Source organism: Nannobrachium achirus (genome assembly GCF_963921795.1).
Source record: "Nannobrachium achirus genome assembly, chromosome: 13".
Taxonomy (NCBI): domain Eukaryota; kingdom Metazoa; phylum Chordata; class Actinopteri; order Myctophiformes; family Myctophidae; genus Nannobrachium; species Nannobrachium achirus.
The window spans coordinates 63,226,296-63,244,043 of NC_137833.1; the positions used below are offsets into that span (position 1 = coordinate 63,226,296).

General features: G+C 41.7%; 1 long non-coding RNA gene across 1 annotated transcript; it reads left to right on the forward strand.

The window, feature by feature from the left end:
- The first annotated feature begins 3,786 nt into the window (after positions 1-3,786).
- LOC308296659 lies at positions 3,787-6,483 on the forward strand. Its single transcript, XR_013962636.1, has 3 exons — positions 3,787-4,956; positions 5,082-5,271; positions 5,385-6,483. It is a non-coding gene; the product is annotated as an uncharacterized lncRNA (long non-coding RNA).
- Positions 6,484-17,748: the final 11,265 nt, after the last annotated feature.

The following is a 17,748-nucleotide window of genomic DNA, read 5'->3' on the forward strand; positions in this document are numbered from 1 at the left end:
TTTTAATTCACTTGCTTTATTTATAGCATATTCAGAAAATGTCTTAAGTATATATCATTCTAGCTAGTACAAGCTCTCGAATGATACCAACAATTAGATAAATTATGTCTCAATTTTATCACATACAGAACCAATCTCATGCCAATTTAAGAATGTTAAAAGCAATGTATCAGATAGTTTATTAAGATAAAGTATAGAACTTACAGAAACGTTATCTAATGAAAACTAAGGGTCTGCATCAATAGAATGCTAATTTGGGGGATAACCATTATAAGTTAGTTACATTTTAAGATATTATTACTACTACATGAGTTTCAACAATTTATGCAGCATGACTAAAACTTCAACTTTGCCCTACATTTGTCACATGCCTTTTATAGCGCCACCAGCAGGCCGACTTACGTAATACATATTTTCTTATATTACTCCTTCAAATTTCACACAAATCGCTAGTCATATGATTAAGACTGATCAGTTAGATCTTTCTTAGTCTTATCCCGTCACGCAAAAATGCTTTAGTCGATTTCTAACCCTTCTAAAAGAGCTAGCTCGGGTTCTAGGGGACGCACAGACACATGGCAAAAAGATTCTTGATCAGCTCGCTGAGACGAACGCGTTGATGTATGACCCCTAGAGGGCTAACCCTAATTCTAACTTTAGGGGCCGTTCTCTCGGCACAGGAGTGTCGTATAGAGGAGTTACACACACACACACACACACACACACACACACACACACACATACACATGTTCGTCTCTGCGAGCTGAACACGCCAGTATAAGGTTCATCCCACACAGACACTCCTGTGAGGAGATAGCTTTCTCTGGCCTGGCATTCAATGTGCTCTAACGTTTATAGACTCTATGACCCTTAGTCAAATTGGAGATCCCAGGGAAGAAAGGTCGTAGGAGGATAACCAATACATCCACACGTTCGTCTCGGAGAGCTCTACAACATATCTCGGAACCAAGGTCTGATGTCGCATCGTCTTTGACTTATAACGCGAAATAGCTGACCCTAGGGTTAGCTATTTCGTGTTATAAGTCCGAAACCATCATGTGTCAAGGGCGCATCTTTTAGTATGTTGAATAGCTCACCGAGACGAACACGTGGAGGTGTGTTTTATTTCTGTGCGACATTCCTAGGATTAAACTAGGGTTAGCCTCCTTTGAATTACTATAAAATCACGATAGGATATTAGGGTTACTGAATGTCGACCTGAGGCTTAAAATGACATGCAGACATGAGAAAAAAATATATCGGAGCACCTACCAACTCGTAATACCCAAAACACACCAGGAAGTGGCAGTTTTGAGACACTTCCTGTTTGCGCATTGGAATAAAACCTGCATATTCTGACTCAGCGCATGTGATTTAGGGGGGGTAGCCAGAATCCTGGAGCAGAACAATACCAGTAAGACTCCCTAACCAGGAGATAAGCACATGTATAATCGGCTACTTTTGACTTTTTGGCAGTGGCGCCAGGGGGTCCCTGGGGGTCCCTGGAGCTCCAGGGGTCTCTGGAGGGGTGGAGCTTGTGGATTGGCAGGCAAGGAGTGTGTGTGCAAAGTTTGGCATGGATAGGGGCAACGGTTGTGGAGAAGGGCAAAAGTGTGGTGTGCCGTGATGTGGACGGACGGACGGACAGACGGACAGACGGACAGGCAGACAGACTGCCAGTGAAGGTTTTGATAGTAACTGCGACCTAACGGTCGCAAAAATGGCCTCTCAAAAATGTTACCAATGCCATTGTAAGCTTGTAGATCTGCTCTTTTCAAAGATTCTGCATAATGAGTACTTTCTACTTTTGCACTTTAAATACATTTTCATACCAACAGTTTTGTACTTTAAGTAAATTTAGAATGATTTGTTACAGAGTATTTCTACATGCAGTATTGACAAAAATAGTATTTTTTCCAATGATGTATAGGCCTAACACTTTATAGTATGTTTATTATAATTATAATAGTTATAACTGAGATACCTTGTAGGGTAGGGAAGGGGGCTACAACATATATTGTATATTTATGTATAAAATTGTGTAAAATCACATTGTGCATTCAATACTGCTATAATAATAATGCTATTAAAATATATATTTTTTCTTTTTTTTCTTTCTTAAAATAAATTATATATTTATATATATCCTATATATTTTCCCCCCCCTTTTTTAGGGGACCCCCTGCAGTATCCCCGCGGACCCCCTAGGGGTCGCGGACCCCCTGTTGAAGACCCCTGATCTGATCTGATCAGATCTAATCTTTAGATAAGTGTACAGTAGTTCATGAAAAACAATGCATTATTGCTTCAGCAGCAGTCAGTCAAAGGGTTAATTGCCCAAACAACAACTGGGAAGGATGAGAACAGTGACATCACATATTGCTTTGATCTAGCAGGAAACAGAGCTCTGTAGGAGGCGGGGCATATCCTTATTATTATACTTTCTCAGAGGAAACATTTGCTGCTCATTTGCTGCTCATCTATTGCTCCTCAAGACAGAGAGGAGCTATTGGAACGACTTGGAACTGGTTTGAACCAGTCTGGGCTGGCTGCCATTTTGAACCTCAGTCAGTCAGTGCTGAAGAGAAGAACAACCAGGAGTTATATGCTCTCATGGACTTTATCCTTTTTAGGTAGGTGAAACAACATAGCCACTGGATAAAGTAACCTACATGTACTGTATGTTACTTAAGAATGTTGTCTGCAGTGTTTTTGTACAAAGTGTGTATTTTTCTGAAAGGTTCATCCAACCAGTACAACTAAGCTAATGCTAACGCTAGCTAATGCTAACACTAGCTGATGCTAACGTTTTTACAGTAGACTACATCCTAATGGAACTGAATGTTCAAAATGTGTAAGATAAGCTTCCCTTTTGATAGAAGTGGACGTTTTTTTATTTTGTATTAACAGAAGGTGCTTTGCTGTGTATTTGTGCACAGCTTGCAGCCTGTTGTGTGGTATTGTGGCTAACAGAGCCAAAGTTAGCTAGCAGCTGTTCAATACTGTGTGTGTGTGTGTGTGTGTGTGTGTGTGTGTGGTATTTGTGGCTAATGTTAGCTAGCAATGGTAGTAGAGTATACAAATGGAACCAAATTAACCCTAACATGTCCATCTGGTTCCATTTGTACAGTTCTAGGGGAGTTATGGATGATGGGGGATCATGGCCATATGCATACTAAAAACAGGGGGTCCTTTAAATAAAAAAACAGTTTGAGAACCAGTTCTTAACTAGAAATACTGTTCATACAAAACAGTGTGGGCTCATATGGGCACAAATATATACCCCTGTGCCCTTAGCCTCATTGGCTAAGGGCCCTGCCTTTGTACTGTTGGTATTTTTTATTTATTTTATATTTTTGAGGAGAATATCCTTGGTCTATCCTATGAAGTTTTGGTATAATATACTGGTCTCAAGCCCACTTGTTGTTATTTATATCCTGTGGCACTTGTTGGTGGTGATGTCACCAAGAACACTGCTTCTCATAATTAATGTAATCAGTGATCCTGTTGACTGTTAACCACTTAAGCCCCCCAAATAATCATATTTGAACTGGGGACCCCCCAAAATAGTCATATTTGAACTGGGGACCCTCCACCCTGACAAGCACTTGGAATGCAGTGAGCTTGTAGATCTGTTATTTTCACAATTGTTGCCTCTTATATCATTTGACAATTTGGGCAACGTTTGACCAGTTTTTATATAATTTGTTTACTTTTAATGTTATAACGGTCTTTTCTTTCCTTTGTTCCCCTGTTCTTTTGAGGTATTAGAAATGTGGTTCTCAACCTTTGAGTCGGGACCCCCAGGGGCGTCCCTAAATTATTTTGGGGGGTCCCCTGATGATTGGCTAATCATTGTTTTCTCAACAGTAAACAAACCAACAAACTTTAAGTGTATAGAGGGTATTTGCACATTTCTAAAGTGACAATTTAAGGACTTTTTAATACCTCTAAAATGACAGACTAAACATTGGGCCAAATGATCAAATATTAGACTCAGAGATTGTGAAAATAGAAGATCTACATGCTCACAAAGCCTCGCAATGCGAGGCGTTGTGAGCATGTAGATCTGCTAGACTTTCACAATAGAACAGTGTTATACAAAATGTACTGTCCCAACTCTTAGTGCTCGTCAGGGTGGGGGGTCCCCAGTTAAAATATGATTATTTTTGGGGTTGCGGCCTGAAAAGTTTGAGAACAACTGCAGTACGTGACAGCAGAGTTAGTACCAGACGCTAAATAAGTAGGCTACTGGCAGCAGTGCGCAAAAGCACTTCATGTTGTTTGATCCGGCACGCAATATTTATTTATAATATCTCTTTTACATTACTCTTAACACAAATGATCCCCTCTTGCTAATCACATGTTATTATAATCACTCCTGTTATGTCAACATGCTAGATTCAGTGAGGCTCACTGAAACTAGCCTTTCTCAGCTCCAGTGCAGACAATGGGGACTGATGACACCACCATTTTGCAGCCGTGTCCTGCCCAAAGGAACAGAGCTGACCTGACTCATCTCGCTCAGGTAAGATTTGCAGATGACTGTTTGAAATGGAGATCAAGATGGTGATTCTGATAAAGGGGGCAGCAGGGGGGTAAATGGCAAAGTACAATTGCGGAGAAGTATGGGGGGCATGGTTTACATTTGTGCTACTGTAAATATATTTGGCCACCAAATCCCTGTCCCCCCCTTTTCCCCCCTCCCACTTAGATGATTGAAAACATTCTGATGGCCAAACCTGGAGGAGAGAGGATCATTACAGAGTGTCAGAATCCCCTGTCAAAACCCAGTGTTGTGAGGCCATCGCACTGATGAACCATACAACTGATGAAGCAATCGTCGAGGAGAAGATGAAACACTCCTTCACCCATCGCCAAGCAATGGTTCATGACCCAGTGAAGTCCTCTGAAATATTCACCACCTTTCCAAGATTTCTTGACATTGCGGGAATGGTATGTATTGCCTTAAAGTCGAACTGAAATGAAAAATGACTTTAAACAGATCACAGCCCTGGTCATAAGGTGAACCTATTAAAAATGTATGCCATGTTGTCGTCTGTATTCCATCTTGTCTGCAGATGGAGCAGAATTTCAGTCTGATGTTTGGTGATGACATCGCTGCATCGCTGCCCCTTTTCCAAGTTCCTGGAAAAGGGGCCTACTCGCTACAGGCAGAAAGTCCTTGAACAAAGCCATGGCCTCACCCAGACAGGCGACCTTGAAGATCTGCTTCATAAAGCTGAATCCCAACAGGACAACTGGAAAATGGTATGCTGGAATTAAATGACTAATACTAATGGAAGAGGGAATTGGTTTCGAAACCAAAATGAAGAGATTTTAGTAAAAATGTCTGGTTTTTTTTCTCTCCCTTGTATTTTCAGGATGGGACAGTGAGATGTCCTCCATCTTGCCTTATCCACCTCATGCCACCCTCACCTCAAGGCCGCAACAAGAGACCAGGGAAGCTCTCAGCCCGACAAGCCATTGACCACCTTGTGAAGTTCATCTAGGTAAGGTTATAGTTCAATTAAAGTTTAAGATGGCTCACTGTTCTGTCCCTAATAGTCACCCTTAAAACTATACTTTTGTGAAATCATGCGATAACCATGCTCATCTGTAATCAGCGACTGCCCTGTGATAATTGTCTGCTTTCGCCCCCCACAGATCTATCCCCATCAGCCTGAGATACACCGATATGAATATGTTTATTTATTTTACATTTAGCAGAATAAAGATAAGGCAGAATGTTGTTGGTTGCATTTTGTGGCAAGAAGTGATTCTGGTGGCTATCTCATAAAGTTGGGGCTCTAAACTGCAAACATATTAATTGTAATAACATGACTAATGAAGTTCTCTTGTCACAGACTGGGACCAGTGTCGAGGGGCATCTGGACAGCATCACGAGAGTCGTCAACCCTATCTACTGGCTGTGGGGACCCAGAGGTGTACCATACACAAATACTTCATTGTGATTGACAAACGTGCAATCCCGTGTAAGTCACCAGACTCCCTTGCCTCTTTCGACACGCTTTTTAAAAATCATTTCGTCTTCGCTACCTCGTACAACCGGGATCTGGCTAATGTCTACCACTTCTTGCAAAGTGCTGTTTACCAGATAGATGCTGCTACCACCAAGGTCAATCCCAGGGTCAAATAAATGAGAGCTCGGATGCTGCACTGATTATTATTTTTATTTTGTTTTTATTTATTTAATACTTTTGAGATTATATTGTCTCCTACCGGTTGGGTCCCCTACCAGAGACTCCCGGCTCTTGATTCTGCACTGATTTCTGATACTTTTGAGATGGTTTTGAGGGTTCTGATGCTAAACTGAGAAGATTTATTTTGAGGGCTCTGATGCTGCACTGAATTTTAATACTGAAAAGTATATTGTTATCTGAGTGCTCTGATGATGCACTGATTTGATACTGAGATGTTTTGTTTTATTTGTAAAGTCCCTCAGGCCAATGCCAACTCACTAACAACGCACTTGTTGAAGTTAATCCACAGACTTTGTTCAGGAAAGACACTTTGTCTTAAATGCGGTCAGCCTGGTTGTTCTAATTTCTTTGGTACTTTATCTTAATAAAGCACACAAACCTTGTGATTATCCTGTTGAAAGCCCCTCTAAAACTGAAGGTTTAGCTGGAAGTTTTGTTGATGACTTTACATCAAACAGTGCCCCTTCTGGGTCCTTCTTAATAAGAGTCTTGTAGATAGCTGCGCTGCAACAGTCGCTGAACAGTGGCAGGTGTAGGCCGAAACGATCATTAACTCTTTGGTTATTTCAATGGAAGAGATTGTGTCTCAGGGTTTAATGTAACATTGTATCTTTTATTTTCCCCCACTGACTGAGAGAAGGTTCGAACGACATCACTGGCGTGGGGAAAACATGTTGACTGTGCTTATATAGCTAATTTCATCTTCCCTGTCTGCAGACTATGTCTTACGGTATGGCACCGAAGCTGGATGGAAGGCGGTGTCCGTGGAAACACTGGTCGCACAACGCAGAGGCGATTCACAGGAAGGGTAAGAACAGCCTGCTCTTCCTGAGAAGACGGGATCGTTTGGCGTGTGCAACAGGATGCTACAGATGTTCTACCAATCTGGTATGGCAAGTGGAGCAGTTTTCTTTGGAATAACGTGCTGGGGAGGAACAACTGAGCGGGTGACACCTTCAACCTCAACAGACTGGTGAGGAAGGCGGACACCGTTGTTGGGTTCTCCTTGCAGGGGTGGAGGAATTGGCCAGGGTGCAGGAAACTTAATACAATCTTTAAGAACTCCCACCCGAGATCCTCGGATACTGGAGTAAGAGACAGAGGAACAGATAGATTCATCTACCCAGGACGGAGACGTGAGAGACTGGCAGTCCTTCGTGAATGTTGTCCTCACATTATACAATGAAACACAACGGTCGTTTGGTAAGGACAACTGTAACTTATAACTGGAATAGTTATCACTGACTGTTTGTTCCTGTCCGGTTTTGCTGGGAGTACATGTCACTTCTGCTTTTTGCACTGACCAATGGGCACTTTGCACTCTTAAGTGAACTTTTAAGCTGTGCGCATTTAATTAGTTAAGTATTATTGCATGTGTTTTTTTTTGCATGTATTTGACTTAAGTAGCAGTGACTGTTTTGGTCACATTGATTTGATTAGGGTCACTTTCTTGTTTGGCACTGCATTCATGAGTAGTAAGGGGAGGAACTGTGATGTTTGTTTTTATTTTATTTGGAATAAAAGACCACTTTGGTCGTAGTTTGGGTTGTTGTATAACTAAAATGTATTGTTTTCTTGGCCACCTTAGAGTTACATCATGGCAAGGTAAATACAACCCAAACCTTTTCCAAAGTAGTCTTTTAAAAGACTACTGTTAAAAGCACTTCATCTTCAGCCACCTTACAGAAAATAAAGTTTTATTGAAGGAAATTAAATAAAGTTTTATTGAAGGAAATTATTGTATTGTTTTTATATCAAAATATCTGCATGTATACTGTATCTCATTTACAGCTCCAAGTGAGAAAAAAAGGTTCTGGGTAATTAAATCTCAATTATTGCTCATTAATGGCTCAAAGTAAGAATCTTGGGTCACAGTTAAGAGACTTAAATGAGCCATCAGAGAGCTCTCACCTATGTCTCATTTATTGCTCCTATCATCTCAAATAAAGCTACTCAATTATTTCTCATATTTGGCTCAATATGAGAGTAATATAGGATACACTAATGAGTCAATAGAGAGTGCTCCCCTACATCTCGTCTCTCACTCCCTGTAATCTCAGAATAAGATACTCAAATTCTTCTCAAACATGGCTCCAAATGAGAAGCTCCTTAAAGATCCTAAAGCACCTTTAGGATCTACAAGGAGCTTCAAGGAGAGCAATATCTGATCTTCTAATGAAGCACACATGAGAAACAAAAGTGTGGCTCCCTTACGTCTCATGAGCAACTGAAAAGCTTTAAATGAGAAGCAGATTTTTCCTCTGGGTTAGTATATCATAACAAAAGTTCTATCAATTGTTACTGTTTATTCTCTTGTACTTTGTACAGTGTCTGATGATGTCAGGTTGGTGGGAGGAACCGGTAGGTGTATTGGTATACTGGAGATGAAACACCAGGGAGAGTGGAGACCAGTGGATGGTTGGTCTGACTGGAACCAGAAGTCACCATCTGTAGTGTGTAGACAGCTGGACTGTGGCTCTGCTGTTTCAACAGGCAGGAGTTATTGTGTTACACGTGAACTTGTTTGGTGGATTTCATTGTCCTGTTTTGGGTCCGAGACTTCACTGAGGGAGTGTGGAACCAAGGTGTCTGTCAATTCCACTGCCAGACTGGAGGTGATATGTTCAGGTAAAACAATTACATATTTACATTCTCTGATTGTATGTTCGTACTTCCATCCATCCATCCATCCATCCATCCATCCATCTCCATCCATCCATCCATCCATCCATCCATCTATCTATCTATCTATCTATCGATCTATCGATCTATCGATCTATCTATCTCCGTCCGTTTGTAGCCTGGTTGCCTAATGAATAGCTGGCACTGTATATTTATATATATAAACCTTGAAACCAGATCATCTTACTTAACATAAACAGTGTTAAAAATCTCAGTTTTGTATGTTCTGTTTTGTTTCATGGTTTGTTTTGTGATTTTATGTACAGTACAGTACCCCCATATGTGCTGTATTTTAAAATGGGAAAAAATGTAATAGAAATATAAATATAAAAAAATAAAAATACAAAAATGTCAGTTTTGTTTGCAAATTCACTTCAGTTTTAGGATAAATTAGAATCTAAATAATTGTGTTTACATAGCTTAGTCGTTAGAGCTGTTACCTTTGGAATGAAAGGTCCTAGGTTCTAACCGGGGCATTGCCAAATCAGCTTAAAGGGACTACACCATGAATTTCATTTTTCCAATTTTTATGTATTTTCTTGGTGTCCCACCAGCAACTTCTATCCTCACAAAGTCCTATTTCTGACCATTGTGTCTTTCTCAGTTTATGGGCAGATCTATGTTAGCATGTCTCAGAACGGTCCTGATTGTGAAATGTCAGATTTGTGATGTCACAAGGCCTGAGAAGGAGGCAGGAGGAGCTGGGAGAGGGTTGGGGAGGGGTGGGCAGGCCTGAGAAGGAGGCAGGAGGAGCTGGGAGAGGGTTGGGGAGGGGTGGGCAGGCCTGCTGAGCAGGAGGTGGGGAGGAGTGTGGGGCCAAAACTAGCTCAATAGCGCAGTCCTCCCACTCAGGACAAGGTGGTACTGCAGCTGAAAATGCTCTGAAAGCCAGGCAGAAATGACAGGGGCTCTGTATTCAGGAGTGGGAATTTAGCCTCAAACCTTTTCAAAAACGTTTTTGGGACACAAACAGTGTTATATAAATTATTTTTAAATGCATGGTGTAGGACCTTTAATATGTGTAGTGCTTCAAATAATTTGATGTCTCTAACTTTACCTTCACCTCTTTTTGTTTGTGTGACCTCTGTCTTGTTACAGATATGTTGTTGAAGCCAAACATCACCTTCGTAAACTCCATAAACGGGGTTTCTGAGGGCCAGCAGCAGGGGCAGCAGGTGATGGAGGGTTCCATCTTCTCCATCAGATGCTCTGTACAGCCACAGTACCCAGGAGGCTACTTCCACCTCACCTTCACTGGACCCAACACCACACACACCTACATCCTGCCAGCTGTCAATCACTCTGACACCTTACCGTTTCCTGTTGAAGACCTCACTGAATCCAACACAACCCTCAACCTCACTGGATCTAACACAACCTTCAACCTCACTGGATCCAACACAACACTCAACCTCACTGGATCCAACACAACTTCCCACCAGTATGAGGAGATATATCAATCAGATGGACCCAGTGAAGAGACAGAATACCTCCAATATGAAGAGGCGGACCTCCAAGGAGGTGCTGTAGCGGCAGGAAGCAGCAGCAGACCACCTGTGTATGAGCTGGATCTCACAGACCTCCCTGAATACAACTCAACACAAGACCACACCCAGCCAGCTGTCAATCACTCTGACACCTTCCTGTTTACTACAGCAGACCCCGCCTACCAAGTGAACTACAGCAACCAAACCCAACCAGCTGTCAATCACTCTGACAACTTCCTGTTTGCCCAATTCAGGTTTCCTGCGGCCAACCACACCCACCAGGGGAACTACAGCTGTGCTTATCACATCTATGTTTTCAACCATAACTTCTCCTCTCAGAGCGAGGTCCTCTCTCTCACTGTCACAGGTGTGTGCTTTTCAAATCACAATATGAAACTCTATGAAGCACACTTAAATATGACATTCAGAAATGTTTAGTAATTTCTATCAAATGTATGCAGTAAATATGTCATGCTTAGTCATGTAGTATTGTCTATGTAATGAACTTATTGTGCTAAAACAAACTGCCCTTGTTTGATTTAATCCATTATTTTAAATACTGTTGATATCCACACACTGTCAGTGTACTGTATAAATTAGAGCTGTTTGTTGCATGATGTTTGATGTTCTAACATATTTCTCTCACAGCTTCTCATCTGACATCCAGCATCATCATAACAGTCACAGTTCTGGTGCTGCTGCTGCTGCTGATAACCAGTGGCCTCTATCGTCTCTGGAAGGTAATTATTCATCTGAATTCCATACAAGACTGGAAAGCTAATGAAGTTCTTACACTGTTTGTATTTAAGAGAGACATCTGATCCAGTAAATTAAAGTCGGGTGCTGCTGTGTTTCTCCAGGTCACCAGAGGGCGCCGTGCGCACAACAATGAGGTGGTTTATTATAATGTAAGACGGGGGAACGTTGAGCTAGTTTATTTTAACGAGTTTGCTGAAGCTGCTGGACCCAGAGAAGAAGAAGAAGAATACCACCTGTATGAAGAAGAAGAAGAATACCACCTGTATGAAGAGGTAGGTCAACAAGGAGCTTCTGAAGCTGGACCTGGTGGTGAAGAGACACCATACCAGAGGATAGATCTACAAGATGTCACTGTTTATAACCGTGTTGGTTCTGAAGGGACAGAATACCACCATTATGAGGAGATCAATCTACCAGATGGACCCAGAGCAGAGACAGAATACCACCATTATGAGGAGGTGGATCTACGAAGAACGGCAAGAAGAGGCAGGAGACCACCTGTGTATGAGGTGGATCTCTGAAGGACAATTTAACCTAAACAGACTGGTGAGGAAAGCGGGCTCTGTCGTTGGGTCCTCTTTGCAGGAGGTGGAGGAAGTAGCCAGGGTGCTACTTCCGGGTGCTAAGAGTGATGTTTGTATAAAAGACCAAAGGAAAGAGTGATGTTTGTATATAAGACCAAAGGAAGATCCTGGAAACGCCTTCTAAATCCAGTTTCATTTTTACTCAAGAACATTTTTTATTTAATTAAGAGGAAGCTGGACTCCATCTTGAAGAACTCCTCCCACCCCCTCCACCTTGAGATCTTCAGTTACTGGAGTAAGAGATGAAACGACCGATTCGCCGACCCAGGACGGAGATGTGAGAGACTGGGAAAATCTTTTGTACCAGCTCTCGAGCTATACAAAGAGACACACAACGGTCGCTTGACAAGGACTACTTCCTAACCTAGGACGACTGTAGCCTTATTTAACTGGAACTATAGTTGTACTGACTCTGACCTCTAAGGACTTTTCCAGGGAGGGTGCTCATGTGCGTCTTGCTGTGTCACCCTTTCATGTTTTCATTTAGTTTTTCTTGCACTGACCAATGGACACTTTTTTGTTTGGCTCTTGTCGTAGAGTTTATGTTATCATGATTGATTACGTAACGTCAATTACAGTAGTAGATATTATATTATCATGAGTGATTATGAGTGACGTTAGTAAGAGTAGATTATGCTGTATCATGCATTGAAGACAAACATGATGTACTGTAAGATGTTTTCCTAGGTTGATAGATATTGTTTATGTTACAGCTTGTCCTTGCAATGCCATGTATAACTAGGGTTTGATTTCCTTTGCTTAGGCAGAATCTCGGTACCACAGGCCTGTGGTACTTCTATGTACACAATCACTTGTACTATTCATTGTATTAAACCACCACCACCACCTTATGCTTTTGTCTCTGACACTTCTTATGTTTACGTCTTACTGACAGAACGTGAATTCCACCACACTCTGCACTATGGGGCTGTTAAGTCTGACATCATTTTGTAGGCAGAGGAGAACTTTTGCCCCCCCAAAAAAGCGAATCTTTTTACTATTTTTACTATTTACTAATTTTTCTTCTCTTTGTTGTTGAAAGGAAAATGGTAGAATTATACTTTAGTCGTTATTTTTGTCTCGGATCTGTTGAAATAGCGAGGGACAGATATTGACAATAAATCTGCTTGGAGGTCTGACTACAAAATGATGTCACGGCTTAAAAGCCCCATTAGGTTGTGTTAGTAGTATTGAGTATTTTGCTTGTGTTTGACATGGTGGTGAGATACTTGTAGCACTGACTAGTATTGACTGTTATGGACACTTTGGTTTGGCACTGTATTGATAGTTGTGCTTAAGTATTGCTATTTGCTTATTTTTTTACACATATGAGCGTGGATTGTTTTTGACACTTTATGTATTCTTCGTTCCCTTTCTTTGGTGTGCCTTGCTCTTTACTGTACAGTGTTATGTTTTTTCATGAAATGAAATGAAATGAAATGAATGACATTTTAAGTAAAGTAAAAGCTCTAAATGAAATGAAATGAAATGAATGACATTTTAAGTAAAGTAAAAGCTCTAAATGTCCAGGTTATCATCATCATCATCATCATCATCATCCTCATCATCGTCGTCAGAGGATAGTTGAGGGCTTGAGGGTTGGTCCATTTGACATTGGTAAGTCAGAGAGGGTTCGGGAACTCAAAATAATTACCCACAATTCACAGCGTTACTAGGGGGGCAGCACTGACTAGTATTGATTGTTATGGACACTTTTGTTTGGCACTGTATTGATTTTGATAGATTTTTTTTATACATATGAGCGTTGACTGTTTTTGACACTTTATGTATATTCTTTGTTCCCTTTCTTCGGTGTGGCTTGCTCTTTACTGTACATTGTTACGTTTGTTCATGAAATATGAAATGAATTGAATACAATTTTAAGTAAAGTAAAAGCTCTATGTCCAGGTTATCATCATCATCATCGTCAGAGTATAGTTGAGGGCTTGAGGGTTGTTCCATTTGACATCGGTAAGTCAGAGAGTGTTCGGAACCGCCTCTTTGCCACCTTTATGTAGGTCTGCAAATGTGCAGCCTTCAGCAAAGGAATTACCCACAATTTACAGTGCTCTGGCATTGTGCTCATTTTAATCATAAAAACCCTCACCATGACATCAAACTGTGTGTCATGTACGATAACATTGTTGATGCTCTTAATGCCTCTGGTAGGCAGCTGTGTAAAAGAGGGTGAAAAAGGTGAAGAACTGCCTGTGTGGCTGAGCATCATGTGGCGGCCAGGACAGCGTTCAAACTCTGGAATGACTGCAGGTATTGATTGATTTGATCAAGGTATTTATTAGAAGTATTGCATAGGAAAAGGTACAGTTTCATGACAGTACAGTTCACTGATACAAGGTCAACTAAAAGGAAACTCAGCTAAGACAAAGCTTGTTTCCGTTGAGATCCTTCTCATTAAACATTGAATGACAGACGAATAGAACACAGTGCAATGCAGTTGATATCTTTAGCAAAAAAGGAAGCACTTGTAAACAGAAGAACAAGTAAAAATGGCTGATCTACAAGCTAAAAAAAAAAACACCTCAGTTCACATTTCGAGCTTGTAGATCTGCTTCTTTTAATGCTGTGTGTGCTGCTGTAGGATGATCAATTAGGACGTTAATGAAGAAATAAAAACTAAAAACATAAAGTTATGAAATGGAGATAAGAGTTTCTGCCTGACAGCAACAACATGTCATTCCATCCATAAGTGGCGTAAAGTAACTAAATACATTTACTCAAGTACTGTACTTGTTAGGGTCCATTTGGTTCCATTTGTACACTGTCAGAGTTACAGACTTGTATGTATTTATGTTTGTTTACACACATCTTATATGCCAGGGGTCTTCAACGTTTCAGGCCAAGGACCCCTTAGCTGAGAGAGAGATGAAGCAGGGACCCCCTCTACATATTGTATAAATGTGTGATGCAGATTTTCATTGATTTCATAGATAAATTCATAGACTTGACAGCACTGTCATCAGTCTATGTTGGATTTGTGTTTTTAGTTAACTTGGCCTTTCACTCTGTAGTTTGTGCTGCACTTTTTTACCTCTACATCAAACCTATTTGCCAAAAATAGACAATCTGCTATTTATGTCCAAAGTTCTCATCAGAATACGGATGGGAGGGTTCAAGTTGTTCATTTAAAAGAATGATCCTATCACAAAGTTTTGGCGGCCCCCCTGTAGTAACTCTGAGGACCCCCTAGGGGTCCCGGACCCCCTGTTGAAGACAGGCATTGTAAAAAGCAGATCTACAAGCTCTTCTATTATGAACATGTTGGATTTGTGTGAATGTGTGTTTTCAGACATTTAACCACTTGAACTCTCAATACTTTGACCGTTGGCTCTGTACTTGGTCTGCTCTTTTTGTTCCTTCTACACCAAAGCTCTTTGCAGACAAAAGAGGTTAGAAGTAACTTCAGTGTAGTACTGGCTGCACTCCATAGGGGGAGCTGTAGGCTAAAAAGCAGCAGGTAGTTACAGGAAGTAGAAGGAAAAAGTTAACAGGAAGTGAGGTGGGTTGGGTTGCGTCTGGCGTATGCCCAAGGCTGTCCCTGTTCCGGTCTGGTTCCGGTCTCCCCCAAGCCCCCTGTGATTGGCTGAACCGGACGTAGGGAGCGCTCGGTTGTAGTCACTTGGACCGCGCGAGGTGCACCAAAACCCAATTATCATTGCGTTTATCGTGCGCTTGCCCAGGCCTTACGGCCTGGGCATAAATATAACGATTGCATTCACCACGGCTTCGTAACTCGCGCGGCGCTCCGCCGGCCGCGCGGCCCTGGCCCGCTCTTCGCGGCCACTCGCGCCTGCGGCGCTCGGGGGCGAAGAGCAGGACCAAGGTCCGCTGGCCTTCGCGCCGCTTGCAATGTCGTGGACAATAACTTAATGTCGTGGACAATAACTGTGACATCTAACCATAAAACGAGCGCTCCCTTCATAGACACGCTTGGTAATCTGCTGGACGCGGTTGGGTTCCATTTTGAAAACAGTACTTGGTTTGTTTTGATCAAAAACATTCTTTACAGTCTAACGTCATCCACAACAATAAATGATGTAGGCCTAATATTGAGCTGGATGAAACTTTGTGTCCTAAATGAGAAAGACTTTATAGCAATAAGAGGATATTATTATAATATTATGATGGTGGATTTTTATGAAGAAACATCAATCAACAGAGGAACAATGGAGTTAACATGAGTCTCCATTAAGAAGAGCAGGAGTTCTTCCACGCTTTCATTTCACAATGTGACGCCTTGTGAGCTTGTAGATCTGCTGTTTTTGGTGAATGTTCCCCCCAGAATATGGATGCTGGGGTTATACGTATAAAATAAATGTTATTCTATGACATAAACCTGTATCTCAGGGGGAAAGATTTACATATTTGACATAAATCTAAGGTTTTATAATAAAGTAACAATGTCATTCAGGATGCTGTGGATGAAAGAGTCATTTATGAGTGATATGAGATTAAAATGTTTCACACACACACACACACACACACACACACACACACCCCCCCCCCCCCCCAGGCATTACATTTTGTAACACGATTCTCTTGTAAAAATAGCAGATCTACATGCTCACAAATTGTGAGCATGTAGATCTGCTGAAGAGCATTGGTTCAGTGGTTCTCAACCTGAGGGTCGGGACCCCCAGGGGGGATCATCAAATAATTTTGGGGTGGGGGGTCTCCAGATGATTAACTTAATGTGCAAAATGTTTTCTCACTCAACAGTAAACAAACCAACAAAGTTTAAGTGTATTCACCATATTCCTGGTCCAGCCTCCGGCTTCCTGTTCATATCCTGAAAGAGGCGGAGGCTGAAAAAGCTGGCTTGAGCGCTCTGTCCCCCTCTCTCTCTCTCTCTCCCCATCTCCCCTAGTCCGTCCCTACCCACACACATACACACACGCTGAACGAATGTGCAGCAGTCGGCTAGCTGCGATGTAAACTCTGTCAAAAACAGCTGATCTACAAACTCACATTAAGCGGAAGACGCAATGAGCACCCAGTTGCAGCTGTTTATAAATCAGCGGGTTTGCAAGTCACGTGATTCATTTGTTCTGGAATGGACGGAAGCAACATATAGCTGCAGTGAGCTCAGTGGCGTGATAACGTGAAATAAATGCGATGGAGAAAAAAGTCCCCAGCTATGAATTTCCTCAAACCCCCCAAAACAGGCCAACCGCCTGGGAAAAAGATAATTACGAAGGACAACGATGTAACCGATAGGAAGAGTAAATATGAATCCGAACAACGTCAGTGTGAGTGTGTTGAGGAATGGACCGTCGAATTTCCGTGGCTGCTACCCCAGAATACAGAAGAGGATGGAACGGTTCTACTTTGCAAAGTTTGCCGTGACTTCCCAAACATTGCTGACCGGTGAGTTGATGATTTGATCAGTTCAGTCTGTCGGTAAACACGGCATAATAATGACGATTAAACATTTAAATATATGAATTGGTAATTATTGTGTTTTCAGAACATCATCGTTGTTTAATGGGTGCCAGTCATTCAGGCATTCAACCCTCAAGTCTCAGGCTGAGAGTAAGCGCCATGGGTTTTGTGAAAGTGCTCAACAACGGGCACGTATGGGCAGCGAAGCACCAATGCCTTCGGTCATTAGAGGTGTTCTGAGAATGGAAGAACAACTCAGTCAAAGAATGGTCAACACAATGCACGTTGCCTATTACGTTGCAAAGAGGGAGCAGCCATACACAGAATGTCCCCATCTCCGTGCCCTGGTTGCCAGGACAGGGGGCATGATCTCTGAATGCTATAAAAGCAACAACGCTTGCAAGAGGTAAATTGATTGAACAATATTACCAATACTTGTTTTAACTATTTTGTGGTACACATACTTAAACAGATGTTAACTCTTTTACTGCCACAGAATTTAACAAAAAGCTCAATCCACCGCCAGCTAAATTGAGAATTGTCGCTCATCTTTGAAGGCCTACTGGAGAAAATCTGTTTTGACTATAAAGACAACAATGATATGGCAACGAA